The sequence below is a fragment of the Bubalus kerabau genome, chromosome 11 (genome assembly GCF_029407905.1).
Source record: "Bubalus kerabau isolate K-KA32 ecotype Philippines breed swamp buffalo chromosome 11, PCC_UOA_SB_1v2, whole genome shotgun sequence".
In the NCBI taxonomy this organism is placed as follows: Eukaryota; Metazoa; Chordata; class Mammalia; order Artiodactyla; family Bovidae; genus Bubalus; species Bubalus kerabau.
In genome coordinates this window covers 87,513,265-87,540,996 of record NC_073634.1, presented here as the reverse complement: position 1 = coordinate 87,540,996, position 27,732 = coordinate 87,513,265, and positions in this window count along the sequence as shown.

The following is a 27,732-nucleotide window of genomic DNA, read 5'->3' as shown; positions in this document are numbered from 1 at the left end:
TTACCCAAACTCATGTCCATTGAGTCGGTGATGCCATCTAACCATCTCATCCTCTGTCGTCCCCTTCTCCTCCTGCCTTCAACCTTTCCCAACATCAGGGTCTTTTCAAATGAGTCAGCTCTTCCCATCAGGTGGCCAAAATATTGGAGTTTCAGCTTCAACATCAGTCCTTCCAATGAACACCCAGGACTAATTTCCTTTAGGATGGACTGGTTGGATCTCCTTGCAGTCCAAGGGACTCTCAAGAGTCTTCTCCAACACCACAGTTCAAAAGCAGCTATTCTCCACCACTCAGCTTTCTTTATAGTCCAACTCTCACATTCATACATGACTACTGGAAAAAGCATAGCCTTGACTAGATGGACCTTTGTTGACAGAGTAATGTCTCTGCTTTTTAATATGCTGTCTAAGTTGGTCATAACTTTCCTTCCAAGGAGTAAGCATCTTATAGGCCAAATTAATATGGCATGCAAATTAATAGAGTGTCATTCATATTTTAGGAAATGTTCCTAGACTTTGAGAGAGATATCTTTACTGTATTGCTATTATAATAAGTTATATTGCTAGAGTTGGATTTATTTAGGATATAAGAGGATGTGATTGTGGTGAAATAAATTTTTTCTCATAATTTTGATGGCAAGGAAGAGTTACAATTTATGATATCTGTCTTAATTCTACCTTTTTTCAGATGCCTAGAGTCTCCTAAATTTTAAATTGAAAGCTGACATCTGAATGATTAAAGATAAATTTTAATGGGAGTATCAAGTTGAATGAATCATACATTTCCAGAGTAACGATTTTGGATTAAGAAGACAAATTTTAAGTCCAATAGTTTTGAGCTCCTTGTGTACAAAGCATGACTTTTAGCAACATTTCTTAATGTCTGAGTCTAATTCCTTTTATGTTACATCTAGATCCTAACATGTTTTATGACTTAAACAGACATTAAATATAAATTGCACTGCACAGTGTCATATACAAAGTGATTGTTCAATCTGTGGTAATTATAATATCAGTAGTATCTGTGCTCCATTATGCTTAATCATTGTGCTCAATCTTGTCCGACTCTTTGTGATCCCATGGATTGTAGCCTACCAGGCTCCTCTGTCCGCGGGATAGAGGTAAACAAATAAAAGTCTCTTGAAAATACTGAAAATGTATTTTGTTGTACATCAAAAATTGTAATGAATCAAACAGTGAATGTGTTCTTTTCTCTATATTTTTTCCTTTCCTATTTTGTAATTCGATCTTTGGTGCTACCTACCTTACTTGGGAGCCTCCTTATTCAAAGTGGACTTTGGCATCTAGCAAAGTGCCTGGTATATGATAGGCAACCAAGAAATATTTTTAAATGGGAAATTTCAAATGATATTCCTTGGACTCACTTTTAAAGTTTTTATTTTATATTGTCATTTCACTGGATTTAAGTCAGGAAGCAACAGAACTGGACATGGAACAACAGACTGGTTCCAAACAGGAAAAAGAGAGCATCAAGGCTGTATATTGTCACCCTGCTTATTTAACTTATATGCAGAGTACATCATGAGAAACGCTGGGTTGGAAGAAGCACAAGCTGGAATCAAGATTTCTGGGAGAAATATCAATAACCTCAGATATGCAGATGACACCACCTTTATGCCAGAAAGTGAAGAGGAACTAAAAAGCCTCTTGATGAAGTGAAAGAGGAGAGTGAAAAAGTTGGCTTAAAGCTCAACATTCAGAAAACTAAAATCATGGCATCTGGTCCCATCAGATCAGATCAGATCAGATCAGATCAGTCGCTGAGTCCTGTCTGACTCTTTGCGACCCCATGAATCGCAGCACGCCAGGCCTCCCTGTCCATCACCAACTCCCGGAGTTCACTTCATGGCAAATAGATGGGGTTATAGTGGAAATAGTGGCTGACTTTATTTGGGGGGGCTCCAAAATCACTGCAGGTGGTGATTTCAGCCATGAAATTAAAAGATGCTTACTCCTTGGAAGGAAAGTTGTGACCAACTTAGACAGCATATTAAAAAGCAGAGACATTACTTTGTCAACAAAGGTCCGTCTAGTCAAGGCTATGGTTTTTCCTGTGGTCATGTATGGATGTGAGAGTTGGACTATAAAGAAGCTGAGTGCCAAAGAATTGCTTCTTTTGAACTGTGGTGTTGGAGAAGACTCTTGAGAGTCCCTTGGACTATAAGGACATCCAACCAGTCCATCCTAAAGGAGATCAGTCCTGGGTGTTCATTCGAAGGACTGATGTTGAAGCTGAAACTCCAATACTTTGGCCACCTGCTGCGAATAACTGATTGTTTTGAAAAGACTCTGATACTGGGAAAGATTGAGGATGGGAGGAGAAGGGGACAGCAGAGGGTGAGATGGTTAGATGGCATCACCGACTCAATGTACATGAGTTTGGGTAAACTCAGGTAGTTGGTGATGGACAGGGAGGCCTGGCAGCTGCAGTTCATGGGATCACAAAGAGTTGGAGGTGACTGAGCGACTTAACTGAACTGAATTCTACCTTCAATCTGTCCCTTAGCACCATCCTTATTGCTTGGCTTCTATTTTAATTCCTCACTACCTCTAAATGGTGAACAATGTTGTATATATAGTGGATAACTGCCTGGAATCTGAAACATGTCTTTGGAAGGTGTTGCCAGGTTCAAGGCAGGCAAGTTAGTTAACCATTCTGTGCTTCAGTTCCCTCATCAATCAATGGGGATAATCATTATTCCTATGTTATGACTGTGACATGAGGAACAAATGCATATAAATTGTTTTTGTACATAGCACTTTGCATAAGATAAGCATTCAATAAATTATAGTTATTATTGCTATTTAATTGCAGCATTGTAATATTTTATCTCCTTGAATCTTAGTCCTCCTGAAGGATTCAATCCCATTAGCAATTTGCTCATTTTTTTTCTTCTAGGACACGTTTATCTATTATACCTCAGATGCTCTGAAGGGCACTGTATCCACAAATTTAAATGTCCTATGACTCCTGCTACTCAAAACTTCACAATATTGAGCAAAGGCAAAAGTATTGGAGGCAAACAGACAAATCAATATTCATAAACACTTCTGTAGAAACAAACAGACAAGCAAAACCAGAAAATTTTAATGATAAACTTAAGAAATAACTGTAAAGTGAACACACCAATTTCTATAAGAACAGTGTTCATGAAAAGCAGACTTTATGTTTATCATGATTTCAAAAACAGTGTTTTTTATGTTTTAACTTTTGTATAATGAGTTTACTTTTCATTTACCCTCACAAGTAAATTATCAAAACTTTCCTTATAGTATTCTGCCAAACTATGTAAGCTGTCTTTTATTACCCTCTCTCCTTTTTCACCAGACATAAGACACCTCCCCCTGTGTCTGCAAATATTTTATCTCCACCTAAATGCCTCCCAGGGCTTCCCTGATGGATCAGGTGGTAAAGAATCTGCCTGCGGTGTAGGAGATCTGGGTTTGATCCCTGGGTTGAGTCAATCCCTGGGTTGAGACCATCCCCTGGAGAAGGGAATGGCTACCCACTCCAGTATTCTGGCCTGGAGAAATCCGTGGACTCTACACTATGTGGGGTCACAGAGTCAGACACAACTGAGTGATTTTCACTGATTAAATGTCTCCTATGCCTTCTTCTCTTTTCAAAACCCATTAGTATTATTTTCCTCTGTAGTTAATCTTCCAAAAATGTGGGAAGATTCAAATTTTGTTCTGAAATATACTAGACCCAAATCTAGTAGTGGGCAGGAAATAGGAAGAAAAGTTTCAGGAAAGATTTTGTTGTTCAGTCGTTAGACCCCATTGACTACATCTCATGTCCACTGAGTCAGTGATGCTATATACCATCTCATCCTCTGCCACCCTCTTCACCTTTTGCCTTCAGTCTTTCCCAGCATCAGGATTTTTTTCCAATGAGTTGACTCTTCACATCAGGTAGCCAAAGTAGTGGAATTTCAGCTTCAGTATCAGTCCTTCCAATGAATATTCAGGGTTGATTTCCTTTAGGATCAACTGGTTTGCTCTCCTTGCTGTCCAAGGGACTCTCAGGAGTCTTCTCCAGCACCATAATTTGAAAGCATCAATTCTTCAGTGCTCAGGCTTCTTTATGGTCCAGCTGCTACATCTGTACATGATGACTGAAAAAAACATCACTTTGACTATATGGACCTTTGTCAACAAAATGATGTCTTTGCTTTTTAATATCCTGTCTAGGTTTGTCATAGCTTTTCTTCCAGGGAGCAAGCATCTTTTAATTTCATGGCTGCAGTCACCATCCTCAGTGATTTTTGGAGCCCAAGAAAATAAAATCTGTCACTGCTTCCATTTATTCCCCTTCTCTTTGCCATAAAGTGTTGGGACCAGATGCCATGATCTTAGTTTTATGAATGTTGAGTTTTAAGGCAGCTTTTTCTCTCTCCTCTTTTATCCTCATCAAGAGACTCTTTAGTTCCTCTTCACTCTCTGTCATTTGCCTGGTATCTAATGGCAGAAATCAGGAGGGATGGTCAGATACTTAATAAAAGCATCCTGAAGCTTGTTCCTGTTCTTGATTTTGTAACAGACCTTCATAAACTAAAGGTTCTGAGAAAACCTCTGTTAAAAGATCTAGCATTTCTTTGATTTACTTAATTATTGACCCCCTTTACATGTAATACATTATGAGAACTACATTTGAAAAACACCAGAATTTTTATTAAAAATATTTTTTTAATTTTTTAAAAAATTTATTTATTTATTTTTTTTACTTTACAATATTGTATTGGATTCTTTATTTTGCTTTATTTGCATGTTGGGTGAAAACTCATAGAATAAAAACCCTAAAATATAGTATTCTTATAACAAATTTGAAAAAAAATATGAGCAATTATGTGAATGTGTATAAACAACTAAATATAGATACATATATATGTATGTTTTATGTTGATAGTTGTTGTATACGTATAATCTTTACTTGTGGAAAATATAAAATTTCATGGTCTAGATTAGAATGATAAAGTAACTATATAGTTTGAAACAGAACTGCACCAAAGCTCTTTCGAATTTGGCATTCTGAGTAAAGAAGAAGAATCATCTTAAATTTCTTCTCTGTCATCAGGAAGCCTTAGGTTTCTTTTTTTCAGTTTCCTTTTTATCCTATTTATCACTTATTTAATTACTGCCCATCACCACATTTTATGGTTCATTCATTTAAGCTATATTCTAGTTCTTAATTGTATTGTCTAAAGTTTAAGGGAAATAAAAACAAAAGCAAAATAGCACAATACCCAGAATATTGATCCAGGAGGTAGAAGCACCAGTGATAATCTCAGTTCAATCACTAACCTGCTGTGTGAAATTTGTGATGCCCCCTCATTCAGGTACAGTAAACCCTACAGCCACAGGAGAAGACAGTCATTGATCTAATTAAGATCTCTCAGACAAAGTCTTACACGTTCCACAGTTTGGTTGATGTCTATCAGCCAAATACTGCCAGGCATGCAGTTATAGCCCAACGAAGTTGGGTGACTGCCTTGATGCCTGCCATGAGAGAGAGGGCACGCCATTGGAGATGTCAGGGCCAGCTCAGGGCAAACATGTTGAAGTATTTATGTACAGCATTTTGGAAAGTGTTAGATTTAAGAAAGAAGATTATATTCTGGAAGCTGGGGATATTTTATGCTTATGTATCTTTATCAATCTTATCTAAATGTCAGCAGAAACAAAACAAAACTAAAACTTTTTTTTTTTTAAAGCAGCAATAGCTGCTCCTATTGGCCACAAAAGAGGATGTTTAGTCATTTGCAGGTTTTGGCTAGCATTCTTGCTTTTGTCTTTATTGGAAAATGATTACAGTAAGATTCTGTTTTATCTTAATCTATTATGTCATGAGGCGGTCTTGTTTGATATTGCCATTCTATGAAATTATTCATGAATAGCAGAAAATAACGGCCTAGTAGAGAGCTCCAGTCCAGACTCTAGAACATCAAGGCCTGGCTGTCACTGCCAAACTGGCTCCCTGCTCTTAGGGGCTGCTTTCCTCTGTTTCAACACATCATGCTATATCATGTCTTGCATTAAAACTGAAGTGTATACTTATCTCTTTCACTAGATTTTGAGATCCTAGAGAGCTGCTGTTAATTTTTCTTCTCCTTTATATCACTCAAAATCTATAATACTGGACCTTCCACACAGTACTTTCTTAGGTATTAAGAAATTGTTGATTTGTGTACAAGTGACCTACAAATGACTCGTTCTGTTATGGTCTTACAAAACTTTAGGCCAGCTGTTGAATTTAGCCAAGAATAAAGTTTAGAGGCCCTGCAATAGATCACATAAAATCACTCTAACTTTTGATATCAATTGCAAGGTCGAGAAGTTCCCAAAACCAATTTTGGGCTTAATAATGTACTAGAAAGATTCACAGAATTCACTGAAGACTGTTGCATTCACAGTGATGGTTTATCACAGAGAAATAATATAGATTAACATCAGCCAGAGGAAGAGACGGAGAAGGCAATGGCACCCCACTCCAGTACTCTTGCCTGGAAAATCCCATGGATGGAGGAGCCTGGTAGGCTGCAGTCCATGGGGTCGCTAAGAGTTGGACACAACTGAGCGACTTCACCTTCACTTTTCACTTTCATGCATTGGAGAAGGAAATGGCAACCCACTCCAGTGTTCTTGCCTGGAGAATCCCAGGGATGGGGGAGCCTGGTAGGCTACCATCTATGGGGTCACACAGAGTTGGACACAACTGAAGTGACTTAGCATAGCATAGCATAGCATAGAGGAAGAGATGCCCTGGAACAGGGACAGGAAGATGTAACAGACACAGAACTTCTGTTATCACCACCCCCCACCCCCACTATTCTCCTGGCATAGATCTGTGATGATACCACAGAGTATTGCCAAGCAGGGAAATGTACTTGTGCCTCAAATTCAGAATTTTATTCGAGTTCCATTGTGCAGACATAATTGATTGACTGACTGACTGATTGATTGATGCTTATGTGGTTGATCTCAGTCTCTAGATCTATTGATACTTCATTACTCAAAGTGCCCACCCTAAATCATAGTGTTGGTCTTTTCTGGTATACCCACTGTCCCTCGAAGGCTTGGCTAGCTCCCCCTAAATCACACTGTTATTGATTGTTGTTGTTCAGTCACTCAGTCATGTCCGACTCTTTGCGACTCCATGGACTTCAGTACACCAGGTCTCCCTGTCCCTCACCACCTCCTGGAGTTCATCCAAGTTCATATCCATTCAATCAGTGATGCCATCCAACCACCCAAATCACAATTTCTCTCTAGCTATTCCAAGGCCCCCAGACATGCAATGACCACCTCCCAGTAGCCAAGGGCAAAGGCTAGATCTCTTTTGGAACAATTAAATTCATTTTACATGGGCTGTCATATCAAGTACTCATAATTAAAACATTCTATCAGAGCAGATATTCCTATCTTTTGAAGCATCACCATGATAATATTGTAGAAGAATAGCTAATTTCAGCCAAGTCATAGTTCATAGAAAAATAGATCATGAATAATTCTGAAAAAACATTACAGATAAGGGAAGTATAATCTTGGGAGATGAAGCCTATCATTATGGCTTGCAGATTTCTGCTATATTTAATTCTCATTTTCTCTTTCTTTCATTTTTATACTCTGTCCTTAATAACAGCTTTTAGTAATTCTTCTTTTGTATGCCATTAAGAGCAGAATTTTTCATTGTTAATGAGAAAAAAAAAGTGAAAGTGTTAACTGCTCAGTCAAATCTGACTCTTTGTGACACCATGGTTATAGCCCACCAGGCTCCTCTGTCCATGGAATTCTAGAGTGAGTAGCCAGTCCCTTCTCCAGGGGATCTTTCCAAACCAGGGATTGAACCCAGGTCTCCTGCATTGCAGGTAGATTCTTTATTATCTGAGCTGCCAGGGAAACCCCAGTGCTCACTAAAAGTAATACCCTTTGAAAAATACTTGGAATCATTGCATAATATTAAAAAAGCCCAAATATATTCTTGAATTTTCCTTACCTCATCAAGCATATTTGCTAGGTTAATGTGAGATGGGAGGCTGTTCTTGTTGTGAATGGCCCCTATCTCTCTATATATGTCCATTCAGGTATTTTCAGTACCATATAGGAATTCATTATTTAGCTGGACTAGGTATGAGTTTTTGGATAAATCTGTCCACAGTGCATTGGCTTTCATTGAATATATGAATAATATTGTGTTTGTGTGTAAATGTCTTCATATGGAGTAGAATGGGAAAGTGGTTGCTCCAGAAACCTAGAAGTACTATGCGTGTGCAGTCACCAAGTCATGTCCAACTCCATTGACTGCTCCCCACCAGGCTCCTCTGTCTACAGGATTTCCCAGGGAAAAATACTGAAGTTGGTTGCCATTTCCTTCTCCAGGGGATCTTCCAAATTCAGGGATCAAACCAGGGTCTCCTGCATTGGCAAGTAGATTCTTTATTGCTGAGCCACCAGGCAGTAACTTTAGCAACTCATTGAGCATTTATCAGTATCTCCCAACTGCCAGATACTGTGGTCTTACCATGGTTGCCATTAAAATGTGAGGCACGCTCCTCCTATTCCAAGTTCAGTATACAAATGTTACAAAACACATTTTAGAAGTACAGCTATTTATTTATAGTCAAGTTTAGCAGGTATTTTTCTTACAGAAAAAAATATTTTTTATGATTTGGTAAAATTTTAGAAGTTATTTTGAAATTAATATATTTTTTAATAAAAGGCAAAAGAAAGAATTAGGCAGTGAAATCTAAAACTGGCTCTCCTGATCTGCTTTGTAATTTTCCTTAAAACAAGGGCTGATTTTTAGATGAATTGTCCTTTCCTTAGGCGAATTCAGAGGTCTCTTCTTTTTTTTCACACCAAACCTTGCTGAATATTGCACATTAATGGCAGTTTCTCTCAATCTGTCACTGAAATATGGCTACACTTTGGTGATTTTAGGACTCCACTATGTACATCGTGTCAAATTATATCAATGCAATGAAGTTAGACACATTCATCAAAAGTTTTAAGCATATCAACCTGGTAAAGATAAGTCACGGATTTAAATTTGTGATTAAATATTATCAGAGGAGCCAACTAGTAATGCCATTAATATTCCTCAGGAAGAATTTCCAGTAGACAAGTTGTCTCTACCAAGAGGCTGCATGATGAATTGAAAGGGTTTGTTCAAGTTTAAGGTCCAACAGCTACCAAGTATATGAATTTGGGAAAGTGAGTTACTCTAGTCTCAAAGCTACCTATCATAAGAAATAGCTCTTTTCACAATATTCATAGTGTTATTTCAAGGCTCATGATAAAAATGAATAAATGCTTGTGAAGTACTTTGAAACTGTTGAATATTTTATTTCTATTTTAATTATTTCAGTGCAATTTCTCTTGATTTCACAATGATGACTCTTATGAATAAAGATGAATTTAAATTGGGTGGGGCAGTCCAACTTGTTTCAGTTCTTTTCAGTTGCTCAGTCGTGTCCGACTCTTTGTGACCCCATGAATTGCAGCACGCCAGCCCTCCCTGTCCATCACCAACTCCTGGAGTTCCCTCAAACTCATGTCCATCGAGTCAGTGATGCCATCCAGCCATCTCATCGTCTGTCATCCCCTTCTCCTCCTGCCCCCAATCCCTTCCAGCATCAGAGTCTTTTCCAATGAGCCAACGCTTCGCATGAGGTGGCCAAAGTACTGGAGTTTCAGCTTTAGCATCAGTCCTTCCAAAGAACACCCAGGACTGATCTCCTTTAGAATGGACTGGTTGGATCTCCTTGCAATCCAAGGGACTCTCAAGAGTCTTCTCCAACACCACAGTTCAAAAGCATCAATTCTTTGGTGCTCAGCTTTCTTCACAGTCCAACTCTCACATCCATACATGACCACTGGAAAAACCATAGCCTTGACTAGATGCATCTTTGTTGGCAAAGTAATATCTCTGCTTTTGAATATGCTATCTAGGTTGGTCATAACTTTCCTTCCAAGGAGTAAGTGTCTTTTAATGTCATGGCTGCAATCACCATCTGCAGTGATTTTGGAGCCCCCCCCCAAAAAGAGTCTGACACTGTTTCTGCTGTTTCCCTATCTATTTCCCATGAAGTGATGGGACCAGATGCCATGATCTTCATTTTCTGAATGTTGAGCTTTAAGCCAACTTTTTCACTCTCCTCTTTCACCTTCATCAAGAGGCTTTTTAGTTCCTCTTCACTTTCTGCCATAAAGGTGGGATCATCTGCATATAACTTGTTTAGTTCATTGCTAATACAACAATAGTATTAAATATTCACTGAATGAAATAATGAATAACAATGAATGCATTATTAAAGCACTGCTGCTGCTTCTGCTGCTAAGTCGCTTCGGTCATGTCCGACTCTTTGCGACCCCATGGACTGCAGCCTACCAGGCTCCTCCATCCATGGGTGTTTCCAGGCAAGAGTACTGGAGTGGGTTGCCATTGCCTTCTCCCTTTAAAGTACTACAGAAGGGATTAAATTTTACTATCTTTGACCACAAAGAAGTACATAAGAAATGACATCATGAAATATTAATTTTATCTTTATTTAGACATATTGATGATGCAAAAGTTTCATTGTACACCATTGCATTATGAAATCTGAAGAATGCTTTTGTTAATGGACATATATAACAGAAGAATTATGATTGAAAAAGTTTAAAAAGTAGTTGGATATATTTCATTCTTTAAGTAGACAAGACCTTGGTGTTAATGATGATATGAATACGATGTAGAAAATTGACCTTTTTCATTATCTCAATTTGAAAAGCATTTCTTTAGAACTGTCTTAAAGAGACCAGTGATAACTAAATAGTTAGTTGGAGAAAGTGAAAGTGTTAGTTGCTCAGTTCTGTCCAACTCTTTGTGATCCCATGGACTGTAGACTGTCAGGGTCCTCTGTCCATGGAATTCTGCAGGCAAAAATACTGGAGTGGGTTGCTATTCTCTTCTCCAGGGTAACTTCCTGACCCAGGGATTGAACCCAGGGTTCATTACAGGTAGATTCTTCACCATCTGAGCAACCAGGGAAGCCTTAGTTGGAGAGCAGCATTTAAACAATGGTCTGCAGCAGACCATTGTTGGCCTTCAGGTAAAAAGTAAAATAAAAAGGGACATAGATGGAAATAAAGGAGAGTTGGAAAGGTGAATGGTAGGCAAGTGGGCAGAGTTTGACTAAAATAGAGAATCAGAGAAGCATTTGTCTCCTGAATTGGATTCCTTTATACATTTATCTTAAACCACCACTTATATGTTAATAATCCCATAGCTCTCAGCCAATTCTCTCAAGAGCTCTTTATCCAGGCATAGAATTATTTTCTATAAGTCTGTAACATGGAGCCACAAACACCTCATATATTTCCAACATTGATACCATTATCTTGCTCCCACAAACCTCTTCATCCCATATTATTTAAATCCACAAGTTTCACCGGTTATTTATTCAACACTTATTTATCAGCAAACTAATATGTGCCAGGCACTCTGCTAAGGTTATAGAAAGAAAGAAAGGTAAGTGAAGTTGTGAATACAGTATGGTATAATAAGAATTTTGAAAGGTCATGGGGAAATCCAAAGTCAGGAAGTAATTTTATTTGCCTTGTTTTCATTGCTCCCTGCATCTAATTAGGCAACAGGTTCTACAAATATTTATTAAAAAGGCACACATAGCTCTGGGATTAACCTATGTATCTACTTGTCCATCTGTCATTATTTCTTCGGGTCACCATTGACTCTTACCTAGGTTGTTAAAAATTTTCAACACTGATAGCTCCTTTTTTTTTTTATTAAATATTACATATATGTTTACACAGTCTAGTCATCATTGACTCTTACCTCAGTTCAGTTCAGTTCAGTCTCTCAGTCATGTCCAACTCTTTGCGACCCCATGAATCACAGCACTCCAGGCCTCCCTGTCCATCACCAACTCCTGGAGTTCACTCAAACTCATGTCCATCGAGTCAGTGATGCCATCCAGCCATCTCATCCTCTGTCATCCCCTTCTCCTCCTGCCCCCAATCCCTCCCAGCATCAGAGTCTTTTCCAATGAGTCAACTCTTTGCATGAGGTGGCCAAAGTACTGGTCTCCTTTAGAATGGACTGGTTGGATCTCCGTGCAGTCCAAGGGACTCTCAAGAGTCTTCTCCAACACCACAGTTTAAAAGCAGCAATTCTTAGGTGCTCAGCTTTCTTCACAGTCCAACTCTCACATCCATACATGACCACTGGAGAAACCATAGCCTTGACTAGACGGACCTTTGTGGGCAAAGTAATGTCTCTGCTTTTGAATATGCTATCTAGGTTGGTCATAACTTTCCTTCCAAGGAGTAAGCGTCTTTTAATTTCATGGCTGCAATCAGCATCTGCAGTGATTTTCGAGCCCCCCAAAATAAAGTCTGACACTGTTTCCCCATCTATTGGTTGTTAAAAAATTTCAACACCGATAGCCCTTTTTTTGTTAAATATTACAGATATATTTATCAGAGTCTTATCATTTAAATACTATTTCCATTATGCAAATATAATCTTGCTACAACACTGTTTAAATTATTAAATAAATCTTTATTCACAGGATGATGCCTTAAATTCATTGGTTGGATAAATATTCTTCCTACCTAATTAGTACTAACCCTTGACACTTAATTTCCAATGTATGTTACAGAAATGTCAAGCCACTTGCTTAGAAACACAACAGTGTTTCTCAATATCTTGAATTTTGCTTATGTTTATTGCTCTGCTTGGAATTCCATCTTAAGGTTTGTACATCTGGGTAAAAATATGTGTTCAAGTCTCAGATCAAAGTCTTTGAATTTTGAAGCTTCCCCATATTTCCTTTTTTATTTTTTTGCTTCCTCTATGCTTTTTTCTATGCTGTCATTGCCTTCTTTTACATTTCTTAAGAAACAAAGAATCATTCATTTATTTGCTTACTCAGTAGCCAATACTTTAACACACTTTTTTTCTTATCTCCACTTACTGCTGCTAATTCCCAAAATGTATTTGAGGGGATTAACTTTTGCATCTCTTGAAGTCAAGAACTATAGAACAGTCTTTTGGACTCTGTGGGAGCAGGGGGGATGATTTGGGAGAATGCAATTGAGACATGTATAATATCATATAAGAAACGAATCACCAGTCCAGGTTCGATGCAGGATACAGGATGCTTGGGGCTGGTGCACTGGGATGACCCAGAAGCATGGTATGGGGAGGGAGGCGGGAGTGAGGTTCAGGATGGGGAACACGTGTATACCCGTGGTGGATTCATGTTGATGTATGGCAAAACCAATACAATATTTTAAAGTAATTAGCCTCCAATTAAAATTAAAAAAATAAAATTAAAAAAGAACTATACCATAATTTTTTTGTTGACTGTTTCCAGAACAGTGTCCAGTAGATGTAAAATGCAAAAAAATATTTCTGAAATGAGATAGAAAAAATGGAAAACAGATTTTAAAAGTTTTAACTTAATTTTAAAAGCCTCAACTTTGAGTCAGCAGCATTTTAAATATATTAATAACCCAAGAGATCACAATTATTCAATGCTTATTACATGACTTTTTTCAAAAGCAACTGAGATCATAGGGCGGGTGATTATTAGAGAATAGAGATTTGAATAGAAGCAGCTTGATCTGAGAAAGATGCAAGTGTTAGAAATGAATGCACATATATAATTGCATATCTATACATCACTTCATGGGAAATAGATCAGGAAACAGTGGAAACAGTGTCAGACTTTATTTTTGGGGGCTCGAAAATCACTGCAGATGGTGATTGCAAGCCATGAAATTAAAAGACACTTACTCCTTGGAAAGAAAGTTATGACCAACCTAGATAGCATATTCGAAAGCAGAGACATTACTTTGCCAACAAAGGCCCGTCTAGTCAAGGCTATGGTTTCTCCAGTGGTCATGTATGGATGTAAGAGTTGGACTGTGAAGAAAGCTGAGCGCGGAAGAATTGATACGTTTAAACTGTAGTGTTGGAGAAGACTCTTGCGAGTCCCTTGGATTGCAAGGAGATCCAACCAGTCCATTCTAAAGGAGATCAGTCCTGGGTGTTCATTGGAAGGACTGATGCTAAAGCTGAAACTCCCATACTTTGGCCACCTCATGCAAAGAGTTGACTCATTGGAAAAGACTCTGATGCTGGAAGGGATTGGGGGCAGGAGGAGAAGGGGATGACAGAGGATGAGATGGCTGGATGGCATCACCGACTCTATGGACATGAGTTTGGGTGAAGTCCAGGAGTTGGTGATGGACAGGGAGGCCTGGCGTGCTGCAATTTATGGAGTCACAAAGAGTCGAACACGACTTAGTGACTGAACTGAACTGAACACACACACAGACACATACACATACATACATACATACATACATACACCAGATAAAGCAAATAAAATCTCAAGTGGCTTTTACTTGGTTTGGCCTGGTTTTGTTTGTTTTTTTTTGCTTTGTAGTGTTTTTGTTTCAACATTGGTGATTTCCTTGGAAAGTCTAAACTATATAAGTTACTGATTAAACCTTGATGCTCACTCTAAATTTAAAAAAAATTAAAAAGGAAAGCATTGAAAGGAAATCACTACATAAGGTGAACTTTTAATTTCCAAGTCATTCTCCTAGATGCCTTACATTTGTGATTTTAATTCATCTCCCTAATAAATCTGTGATGGAGAATCATGATTCCCTTTTCACAGATGGAAGTGTGGCCAAGACCTGAATAACACCCAACTAGGGCTGACAGGTATTTAGTGGACCAGAAAACACCTATTGGTCTAAGACCTCAGGGCATAAGGAAAAGCAGTCACTATTAAATGATTTAAATAGCCTACACTGTTCAAAAACAAACTGTTTTAAGAAATTTTTAGAGACCATCCAACACCTCTTAACGTGTGTTCATTTTATCCTTTGGTGAAAATAATCAGAGTTCAGCAAATTAAGTATTCTGATTTGTTGCACATTCCTGGATGATTTATGAGTATTTATGAAGAAATAATATGGCATCTTTCTGAATCCAATAATAGACACATGTTTCATCTTGATTACCTAATTGATTCTACCAAGAAGGGATAAAAATGACTCTAATAAGCTGACTACCCAATGCAGTAATGAATCCCAGGCCTAGCCATAATGCAGAACCAACCAGTGAAGCACCATTCTTTACATCCTAAAAATATTGCAATGGAAAAAGAACATTTTCCCTGTCTAATGTGGCCTAGCAAGCAAAGACTGTGGCAAGATCAACTGCCTTTGTGCTTTAGGAACTGGTCATCTAGGCAATGAATATTTATGGACACCCTCTTGGTGCCAAACTCTCTGCAAAAATTTGGGAACCTGAAGCAAATAAAGAATGTTCCTTCCTTCTTAAAGCCCCATGGTTTAGTGAAGGAGAAAGGAAATTAGGAGAGGAAATAGAACACTGTGTCAACCAGTATAATGGAGGCAAATAAAAGTATTGTGAAAACAAGGATTAACAGCCAGTGAAAATATCCCCTTTACTTATCCCTTACAAGGTACCATGCTTTATGAGGTGTCTTACACTTACCTGCTTTAATTCTGATAGTAAAATTATACAAGGTAAGTGTAATTACCTCGTTATAAGGTTATAGGAATTTAGATCAGTTGTCACAAAAGTCACAGAAAACAAAGTAGAAAAGTCAGATTTTGAAACTGTTTCTATATTGCTTCAAAAATTTATTTTTAGGGGCACACTTGTCCCTCAAGAACTGATTCATGAATCCTTAATGCTTTATAATGTACTTTATCACACATTGCAATGTATCCTTTTAGTGTTGTAGTCATTTTAATATCAAATCCTTCACCACACCACTTTGTAACTTTGGCCATGTTACCAAATATCTCCATGCATCCCTTATTTATTTGTAAAATCTCATAGGACTGTTCTAAGGAACAAATGAGTGATGTGCTATACATCAGAGGTTGGCAAATACTTTATTAAAAGAACCACAGAGTAAATACTTCCAGTTTGTAGATGACATCATATTTGTAATGACTATTCAAATCTGCAGTTGTAGCATGAATGCAACAAAGGAAAACATGCAAATTAATATGTTTTTTTCTGAAAATAAAAAGATTGCTGAAACTCGTGGAAGGCAAAATTTAGCATGTACACCTTAGTCTGTCAACTTTTGCTATAAAGTATGTACTGAGAAATATTTATTAATTTGGTTCATATTATACTTTTTTTTTCTTTCAAGCTGGAAAAATGGATGAGAAGTACCTTATCTGGAGTCCAACATACAGTGTAATTACTAGGCTGAAGATTGCATCCAATTTTTTAAATTCAAAACCAATGGTCTTTTTGCAAGGGTAACTTGTGTAGCTGCAGTGGCCTTTCTGATTTGTCTATTAAGAACATCCTGTGGTTATAGAGTTTCATGAAAAATATGTGCACCTTTTCCATTTCAGGCTCCAACTGCTTACTCACTGAGGCAGAAGAACAGGGATTTTAGATGGAAAAACCATAATATGTTGATAACAAATATTAAACTACTGAGTTTTGCTGACTCTCAAGATCGCCATACAGAGAAAATGATAAAAGACAAAAATTTTGTCATAGCTTTGACTGCCATTTTCAACCTCAAACAATATGTCATCCAATAAGCTAGCATTTGAATGTTCTCGTCTTTCTCACATCTGTGCCTCTAAATTCTGTGAGAAATATGTGAAGTCTCCACTGATCCTTAGTGATTCTACCCCACTTAAAAGTGTTTTTTCAAACCTTATTACTGCGGGTATTCCTCTGAGCACTCTTGTCAATTATTGTGTGAATTTTATTGACACTTATCATTAACATCTGACTTTTCTTTAGTTTTAGTGTTTACGAAGTCCTTAAATTCTTTCAAGCACTTTAATTCTTTGTTGTTTTTGTTTAGCCACTAACTCCTGTCTGAGGTGTTGCGCAATCCCATGGACTATAGCCTACCAGCCTCCTCTGTCCATGAGATTCTATAATACTGGAGTGGGTTGCCATTTCCTTCTCCAGGAGATCTTTCTGACCCAGGGATCGAACCCACATCTCCTGCATTGGCAGGTGGATTCTTAACCACTGAATCACCAGTATATAATATATACATGTGTGGTGCTCTGTCGTGTGTGACTCTTTGTGACTCCATGGACTGTAGCCCACCAGGCTCCTCTGCCCATGAAATTTTCCAGGTAAGAATACTGGAGTGGGTTGCCATTTCCTACTCCAGGGGATGTTCCCAACCCAGGGATCAAACGCGAGTCCCTTGTATCTTGTGCATTGGTAGGCAGATTCTTTACCACTGCATGATCTGGGAATCACCAGGGAAGATGTTAATTCTTTTGTAACTGAAACCATAGAACTTGGAAATATATCCTGGTTTTGTGTGGATTTCCATGACCTCAGAGGCATTCTGTGCTCATGTGCTCAGTCATGTCTGACTCTTTGTGACCCCATGAACTGTAGCTCGCCAGGATCCTCGATCCATGGGATTTTTCATGTTAAAATACTGAAATGGGTGGCCATTCCCTTCTCCAGGGATTCTTTCTGACCCAGGGATCAAACCTGAGTCTCCTGCATCTCCTGCATTGCAGGCTGAGTCTTTATTGCTGAGCCACCAGGGAAGATTTTAATTCTTTGGCATCACTTAACTGAGGTTAATTTACACATGAGTCAACTTCTTTCCAACAAGCTGGAAGAATCTATGGAAGCCTGGGCTGATTATAATAGATTTGCCTTTACAGAGAACTGACTTTGAATATAGCCTCTGCTTGGAATTAGCTCTGTGACCTTGGACAAGTTATAGAACTTCTCTGATCTTGCCTTTTTATCTATAGAATTGAAATGCTATCTGTCTTAGTATTCTTTTATAGATATATGAAATAAAAGAAGAGGTGGCAAGAATACACAGAAGAACTATATGAAAAAGATCTTCATGATTCAGATAATCACAATGGTGTGATCACTCACCTAGAGCCAGACATCCTGGAATCTGAAGTCAACTGGGCCTTAGGAAGTGCCACTATGAACAAAGCTAATGGAGGTTATGGAATTCCAGTTGAGCTATTAACTTCCAATTAAAATAAATAAATTTATATTAAAAAAATAAAGAAGTAAAGCTACCAAACCAAAAAAAAAAAAAAAAAGATAATGCTGTGAAAGTGCTGCACTCAATATGCCAGCAAATTTGGAAAACTCCACAGTGGCCACAGGACTGGAAAAGGTCAGTTTTATTCCAATCCCTAAGAGAGGCAATGCCAAAGAATGCTCAAATTACCACACAAGTGCACTCATCTCTCACACTAGGAAAATAATGCTCAAAAATCTCCAAGCCAGGCTTCAGCAATAAGTGAACCATGAAATTCCAGATGTTCAAGCTGGATTTTAGAAAGGCAGAGGAAGCAGAGACCAAATTGCCAACATCCACTGGATCATCGAAAAGCAAGAGAGTTCCAGAAAAACATCTATTTCTGCTTTATTGACTATGCCAAAGCCTTTAACTGTGTGGACCACAACAAACTGTGGAAAATGCTGAAAGAGATGGGAATAGCAGACCACCTGACCTGCCTCTTGAGAAACCTATATGCTGGTCAGGAAGCAGTTAGAACTGGACATGGAACAACAGACTGGTTCCAAATAGGAAAAGGAGTATGTCAAGGCTATATATTGTCACTCTATTTATTTAACTTATATGCAGAGTACATCATGACAAATGCTGGGCTGGATGAAGCACAAGCTGGAATCAAGACTGCCGGGAGAAGTATCAATAATCTCAGATATTTAGATGACACCACCCTTATGGCAGAAATTGAAGAACTAAAGAGCCTCTTGACAAAAGTGAAAGAGGAGGGTGAAAAAGTTGGCTTAAAACTCAACATTCAGAAAACTAAGATCATGGCATCCAGTCCCATCACTTCATTGCAAATAGATGGTGAAACAATGGAAACAGTGGCAGACTTTATTTTTTTTTTTTTTTTTTGGACTCCAAAATCACGGCAGATGGTGATTGCAGCCATGAAATTAAAAAATGCTTACTTCTTGGGAGGAAAGTTATGACCAACCTAGACAGCATATTAAAAAACAGAGATATTATTTTGCTTAACAAAGGTCCATCTAGTCAAGGCTATGGTTTTTCCAGTAGTCATGTATGGTATGAGAGTTGGACTATGAAGAAAGCTGAGTGCCAAAGAACTGATGCTTTTGAACTGTTGTGCTGGAGAAGACTCTTGAGAGTCCCTTGGACTGCAAGGAGATCCAATAGTCCATCCTAAAAGAGATTAATCCTGAGTGTTCATTGGAAGGACCGATGTTGAAGCTGAAACTCCAATACTTAAACCACCTGATGTGAAGAACTGACCCATTTGAAAAGACCCTGATGGTGGGAAAGATTGAAGGCGGGAGGAGAAGGGGATGACAGAAGATGATATAGTTGGATGGCATCACCAACTCAATAGACATGAGTTTGAGTAAACTCTGGGAATTCATGATGGACAGGGAGGCCTGGCATTCTGCAGTCCATGGGGTTGCAAAGAGGAGGACATGACTGAGGGACTGAACTGAACTGACCTGAACTCAAGAACCTTACTCCATGCCTGCAACCTCAGTTTCTCCCACAAAATATTTCCTTTCTTCTACTTTGATTTTTTCATGCTATCTTGGAGAGAAGAGGCTCTTAGAATATGTTCTTCATTTGATGAATATACTATTTGAGATTTGTTCATGAATTGTATACTTAATGTTCATAAAACTGATTTTAAAAACATGCCCATATTCTTTATCTATCTTAACAAAAGTGTAATAATATGGTGGTTATAATAGAAAACTACTCAGAGTGATATATATTACATTATGTGTCTTTTAAGATACATTTAAAAGCTCATTCTATTTTTCTCAACCCCCACAATTTTTATACACATCATTTTATTTACAGCAGAGCTGCATTATTTTGGTCTTTATGACTAAATAACTAGATTCTCTAGGTTTATCTACTCTGTTTATTTATTGTTGCACATTTTTCAAAGTAATTTGACTTCTGCCTGCATAACAAACTCCCTGAAATAAGCAGAGCAGGGATTTATCAATCTGATTTTCACACCAGGAAACATGATGGAATTATAGTGAGTACAAAAATATGTACAATAAACGTAGAATTTGGGTCTTCTCTCATTGCATATTGTAAAATATGTACCACATCTCTTTTGCCACTGTAAACGCAAGTCAAGGAAAGCAATGATGGTGGAGTAAGACATATGTTTGCACCATAAAGGATGGTCTAATGGCACCCCACTCCAGTACTCTTGCCTGGAAAACCCCATGGACGGAGGAGCCTGGTGGGCTACAGTCCATCGGGTCGCTAAGAGTCAGACGCGACTGAGCGACTTCACTTTCACTTTTCACTTTCATGCATTGGAGAAGGAAATGGCAACCCACTCCAGTGTTCTTGCCTGGAGAATCCCAGGGACAGGGGAGCCTGGTGGGCTGCCGTCTATGGGGTCACACAGGGTCGGACATGACTGAAGCGACTTAGCAGCAGCAGCAGCAGCAAGCATGTATAAGACACAATTCTACCTTCAAGCAAACCACATACTGAGCTATATTGGTTTTCTGAGGTAATAAGCTTTGGGGAGGTAAATAATAAGAATATTTGGAGAAGACACAACTAAAATACAGAAATGGCCATACATGTAGATTGCTTTCTTTCATTTTTACTACAAAGTATAGAATTGCTTTGTAAACATCAATTCCCACTGATACTTATTAAAATATTTATGTGATAATGTGAAGCATATGCCAGCATTTTCTTACCCAGTGAGTTAGGTAGTATCAGCCCCATTTTACAGATTATACAATTGAGATACAAAGTAGCTTATGTGACTGTTGTGTCCAAGATTATATAAGATTGCTAATATGACCAGGACTGTACCTATGAGTTCTATTTCTAGGACCCACAATGAACTGCTGTAATACTTTGATTATCCGATAAACTAATTCTCAGCTGCTAGGTTTTTTTTACTTCTTAGGCTACTCTTAGACCTTCTAAACATTATCAAACTACTTGAAAGCATATGCCTGAAAGAAAACTGAAAGAAAACAAGGACCCAATTGAAACATTCCCTGCTTCCCTGGAGCAGAGTTTCCAGACAATCCCGGGGGTCTACTTTTGTGCCTTCACTGGGACTCCCACTTCAGTGCTGAGAAGAAATAAGGCTGTGGAAGAGGGTGGGGTTATGGCATCTATCTTGAGTTTTAATTTGTTCTCTTTCAGTTCTATAAAAAGTTAAAATAACCAGAGTTTATTTCTCAATGTGTATAATGGAGTTAACAATGGAGTGTTAGAATAGTTAAAAGGAAATTAGATGTTACTGTGCCAAATATTTATTGGGTGGTTAATGGTATACAGACATGCATAGATATAAGCAAAATAGTCTCAAGGTTCATCAGCAAGTAAAACATGCTTCATTCAGTTTTTCTGGAGAAGCAATGAGAGATTATGGTTAAAAACTGAAGCACTAGTGTCAGAGAAATCTGGGTTTGGAGTTTGGCTTTTCCATTGTCAAATCATTTAGTTTGGGGCAAGTTACTCATCTATGCTCAATTCTGAAATGAAGAAATGATTATCACTTATCACTGTGAACATGAAGTGAGAATATTTATAAAGGTTGGGATAGTGCCTGATGCATAGCAAGAAAAGTGTCTAATCTTTTTAATAATCACCTACAATAGGATTATAAAATTTTTACATTTTAGAATTGTGAATCATCATTTACTGATTTGTATATTCCATAGATTCTTAACCCAAACATTTCTGAAGGTTGCCAGATGTCCTGGGTAAAATGAAATTACCTTCAGAAATGTACGGGACCAGGAGGGGATGTAGAATGTGGGAAAGACATCGTTCGGATAATCAACTTTGAGAGACAGATTAGCAGCTTCTGTGCTTCGCTGTCCCTTGCTTGAGGAGTTCTTCAGTTGCATTGCCTGTCTGATTCTGATGCTTTTGTCAATTCTCTTCAGACTCTGCTTATCTCTGGGTCATTTCTGGCCCTGCTTTGTGCCACTGCTGGTTTAATTTTCTTCTTTATCCAGGGCAGAACTCCGCAAGCGATCTGTGATGAAGGACTGTGTGTGTTTGTTTCCCTATCATTAGCTGTGTTGGTTTCCTTTACTGCTCACGAGTACAAAGCCCAGAAGTCTGAAATGGAGGTGTTGGTGGGGAGTCTCTCTTCTCATTGAAACCTGTAAAGGGAATTCTTCCTCACTTCCTTTAGGTTCCGGTGGCCTGCTGACAATCCTTGACATTCTTTTCAGCTGCTGCCACCATCATCAGGTGGCATCCTCCCTTCATGAATGTGTCTTCACCTGGCATTCTCGGTGAATGCCTATGTTCAGTTTTACGTCTTCTTCCAAGGGCACTGGTCATACTGGATTAAAACACAGCCTAATATCTCCACCTTAGTTTGACTACATCTGCATAGATATAGGAACTGTATACTGAGCTTAGGAATTGAGCATATCTCTCTTTTTTTGGTGCTGTAAAGAGTAGCATAGTGATCAGCTTTTTATATTCTGTTCAAGGCTTCCCTGGTGGCTCAAACAGTAAAGCGTCTGCCTGCAATGTGGGAGACCTGGGTTCAATTCCTGGGTCGGGAAGATTCCCTGGAGAAGGAAATGGCAATCTACTCCAGCACTCTTGCCTAGAAAATCCCATGGACGGAGGAGCCTGATAGGCAGTCCATGGGGTCGCAAAGAGTCGGACATGACTGAGCGACTTCACTTTCAAGGAGAAAAAACCACTGAGCAGGTGCTTGAATATCACAGCAATGCCAAATTGTAAGCAATTTTACAATTGTATGGTATTAAAATTGTAAGATTCCTGCCTTCATTCATCACTCTTCATTAACAATTTATAGACTGACATATCAACCACAGTTTAGGAAGCTCTGGCCTTCAGAGACAAACTGACAAGAACACAAATGCTAGTTGCTGGATTCTGCACAAAAGCAATGAGACTGGAGATACTCAAGAGCTGAGCCTGTTCCAGGTGTGCCAGCAAGACTGATGGGGCTCTAATGAGCCCTCAGGCTTTGCCGTTTCTCCTCTGAATTGCCTTTCCTTTCATTTTCATCGAGGTAACTCTTGTTCACCTTTTATAACTCAAACTGGGCTTTTCCAAATGCCACAGCAAGTCTAGTTCAGTGCATCTCCTCTGCATCTCTGAGCAGCCTGGTTACTCCTATGTTTGCACTGTAGTCTCTGATGAACTAGTGTCCCTGAAGGCAAGGACCTTGCCTTATTCTATTGATCCTCCCCAATGTCCTTTTAGTGCCTGGTGCATATCCTGTGTACCGTTTATATTTGTAATTGATAAACAAATGAATTCATTTCCTCTCCTGGAAATGGTGCTTCTCATCAGGGACACTTCTACTTCTCATGTCTCAGCTTATGTCTCCTCTTTATCAGATGCTGAAGATATCATGGGCCATACCAAATTCAGAATAGTTATTAATATTTTCAGATTCCCAGTGGACATGTCTTCCACCAAAACAGTGGTGGCCACTGAAGACTTTTTAGACATTTTGGTGTTGTTCAGTCAGTCATGTCTGACTCTTTGCAGCGCCATGGACTGCAGCACACCAGACTTCCCTATCCCTCACCATCTCCCAGAGTTTGCTGGGAGATGTCCATCGAGTCAGTGATGCCATCCAACCATCTTCTCCTCTGTCGTCCCCTTCTCCTCCTGCCTTCAATCTTTCCCAGCATCAGGGTCTTTTCAAATGAGTCAATTCTTCGCATCAGGTGGCCAAAGTGTTAGAGTTTCAGCTTCAGCATCAGTCCTTCCAATGAATATTCAGGACTGATTTCCTTTAGAATGGACTGGTTGGATCTCCTTGCAGTTCAAGAGACTCTCAAGAGTCTTCTACAACACTACAGTTTAAAAGCATTAATTCTTCAATGCTCAGCCTTCTTTATGGTCCAACTCCCACATTCATACATGACTACTGGAAAATCCATAGCTTTGACTACTTTGTTGGCAAAGTAATGTCTCTGCTTTTTAATATGCTGTGTAGGTTTGTCATAGATTTTATTCCAATGAGCAAGTGTCTTTTAATTTCATGGCTGCAGTCACCATCTGCAGTGATTTTGGTGCCCAAGAAAATAAAGTCTGTCACTGTTTCCATTGTTTCAGTGATGGGACTGGATGCCATGATCTTTGTTTTTTGAATGTTGAGTTTTAAGCCAGCTTTTTCACTCTCCTCTTTCACCTTCATCTAGAGGCTTAGATAGATCAAAATTCTCAACACTATTTATCTTGTTGGCTTGTAAGATACTTTGGTATCCATGATCATATTTGAGAGATATGCTGTGCCCAACTGCTAATGTCCAGTTAGATATTGTACTAACAGCCCCTTATTTCATGTAACATTTGAAGCATAGCAAAAAAGTAATAATATCTATCTTTGTTCTCAAATTTGTAGAACATACTATTATTGAATATTGCAGAGTATATATGAATGAGGTTTTACATTTTTTAGTGCACTGAGTAGAGATACATTTATCTTTAAGGAGTAAACCTAAATGCTCACTGAAATTCTGAATTTGTTTTCAGACATGATGGTTGCTAGCATTAGTGATCCTTAACCCCCAAGTCCATAGAGAATTGTCCATGAGGGTAAGAAATGAAGCTGCAGAGCCTTAAAAACAGTTGGAATTCAATTAAAATTTCTGGAGCTGTATTGAACTGAATGTAATAGACTTGTCTACACACTCATTAGGTTTTTCTTTTGCTAAAAACCAATTTGTCATCACTTTTATAGAGCAGTTCCTTTCAGGAAGTTGCATTCTAAATTTGTATGTTACCAAAATTATTCTATTCATTCTTTTCAACAGAAAATTATGAGCTATTAAGAGACTTAAGAATGTAGTGTTAAGTCTGAGACTGGTTGATTTATCAGTGTCAGTTTGAGGTCCACATTTATCAAGTTCTCCTTTCAAAGGTCAGTGGCAAAGATGAGTACCCTTCTCTTTTCTGTGATTCTATTTTTGTAAGAAGCACGGTAAAATCTTCACCTAAGGATCAAGGGGAAAATCAACTTCCACTGATTGGTTTCACCCCAGGAGGACATATGATGGACACAATGAGCATTAGCACACATTCTGCAGATTTGATTTTCCTCTCAATTCTGTCTGTTAATCTTGATCCCTACTCTAGTTTCCTCTTCCCACTGATTTTATTGACTAAATTGTTAATTGTTTATTTCAACACTAGACAGTGATTAGAAAAAAAAATTTACAGAATTCAGAAGGGAGGCAAATAAATTATGTTCTTTTATGAAGAAGCTTGCCATTTCTGATAATGCTAACAGTACTGTTTTGTTTTCCATGAATGTCTTTACTTTGCCACTCTTTTTTTTTTTTTTTTTTGCCACTCTTAATTTAATAACCATGTCAAACAAAATCATTTGAAATTTACAGTAACTTTAGCTTACTTTTTCATACTAATTCCATTCATGAATTACTTTGAAAATGTTTCCTTTAAATAACAAATGAAAGATTTTAAATCACCAGAGAGATCTTTGGTAGCTACTTTCTGAATTTTTCATAAATTCTCCACATACGTAATTTCTTTTTTTCTTATTCATCTGCAAGTCTGAATCCTAAATACTTCTTATTTGCAATAGTATATATAGGGCCAATGGAATATTATTCTAGTGAGGAGCAAGGGATCATTCTGCCATCCACTTAGCTCTGGGTTAAGAGGATTTCAAGATAGCAATCATGAGAAGAAGAGAAGCAATGCAATGCTGTTAAAACTTTCTCTCTAGCCCTGCTTCTAAAATGCTCCTCAGTGTGCTAATCATCTCTCATTTCCAATACTTTGGCCTTTGCTTTGCTAGTCTGCCTTCCTGTCAATTTGTCTCTCCTGTCACTTGAAAATAGCCACATGAAAAATCAAGCTTTATTGCTGTCAATTTACAATTTTTGTGGTAGGTAGGTAGATGTGTGTGTGTCTGTTTGTATAAGCATACCTTTTGGATTCATGCTGGCTTTTTTTTTTTTCCCTAAGGTAATGTTATGCTTCTATTCTAAAGTTTGTTCCCACTCACTTTTGTCTACCTGGGATGGATAGAGAAGGGCTTTTCAGTGGAAGTTTCCAACAAGTCCTGGCCAACCTATGCAGTGGTACACATAGTAACTTACACAGGAGGGCTTGGGCATGAGGGAGAAGTGTGCATGAATTCAACCCATTTCTCTTGACAAGTGTTTCCCTGAGATTTTTTGGCAGGAGTGTGTCTGTGTCTGAAAATTCCCATCTAGAACAGGCAACTTTCTGTTCTTATTTATGCAAAGGCAAAATCTAAGCTAGCAGGGCCTCTCAGTGAGGGCCTAAGATGAAATGTACATGAAGTAAGTTAACTTTTTAGTTAAACTATTTCAAAGTCTGATTCTATTTGCATAATGATTCAAATAGTCTGCCCTTATATCCTATTGATAAAGATGATTTTTTTTTTGCAGTGGGAATACATTTATTTTTATTATTCATTAACAACCTCGTGTAACTTATATTTTAATTTGTTTTGCATTTTTTTTAAATTTTATTTTATTTTTAAACTTTACATAACTGTATTAGTTTTGCCAAATATCAAAATGAATGCGCCACAGGTATACATGTGTTCCCCATCCTGAACCCTCCTCCCTCCTCCCTCCCCATTCCATCCCTCTGGGTCGTCCCAGTGCACCAGCCCCAAGCATCCAGTATCGTGCTTCGAACGTGGACTGGCAACTGGTTTCATACATGATATTTTACATGTTTCAATGCCATTCTCCCAAATCTTCCCACCCTCTCCCTCTCTCACAGAGTCCATAAGACTGTTCTATACATCAGTGTCTTTTTTGCTGTCTCGTACACAGGGTTATTGTTACCATCTTTCTAAATTCCATATATATGCGTTAGTATACTGTATTGGTGTTTTGCATTTTTTATATATTTCAACATAGACTATTAGAATTTAGCAAAAGACTCCATTACTAGAATAAACAAATAATTCTCTGTATGTGACAGGCATTTAATTAGGCCATTGTTCAATTTTTGTTTATAAAGACACTTGTCACCAAATGTAAATGTTGCTTTAACTATATTTCCAAATATATTTGCAGAGAACACTGATTTGATTTGTTCTCTATAAATTTCTGATATTAATTTCAATTGATTAAAGAAAAATGTCCCCAAAATGGTCTCTTAAAAAGACTAAAAATGGATTCTTATGTAATTTATAAAGCTGAAGATATATGTATTAAGAATGGACATCATTCATTGCAAGAGGTTTTTTTTTTTTTTTTTAATGAGTTTGAGATGTCTAGTTGTTTCAGCTTACTATAAATTGCCTTCCTTGAACCTTGCCTAAGCAAGATAGCAGAAAAAAGGATTCTTCACTTATATCCGCTCTCAGCAACAATAACTTGGAAGCCACCCACAGATAAAAGTTTCTCTGTAGGAGTTTTAGGATCTAATTTTGTTGTTGCTATTGTTTAGTCACTCAGTCATGTCCAACTTTGAGACCCCACGGACTGCAGCACACCAGGCTTCGCTGTCCTTCACTATCTCCAGGAGTTAGCTTAAACTCATGTCCATTGAGTTGGTGATACCATTCAACCATCTCATCCTCTGTTGATCCCTTCTCCTCCTGTCCTCAATCTATCCCAGTATCAGGGTCTTTTCCGAGGAGTTG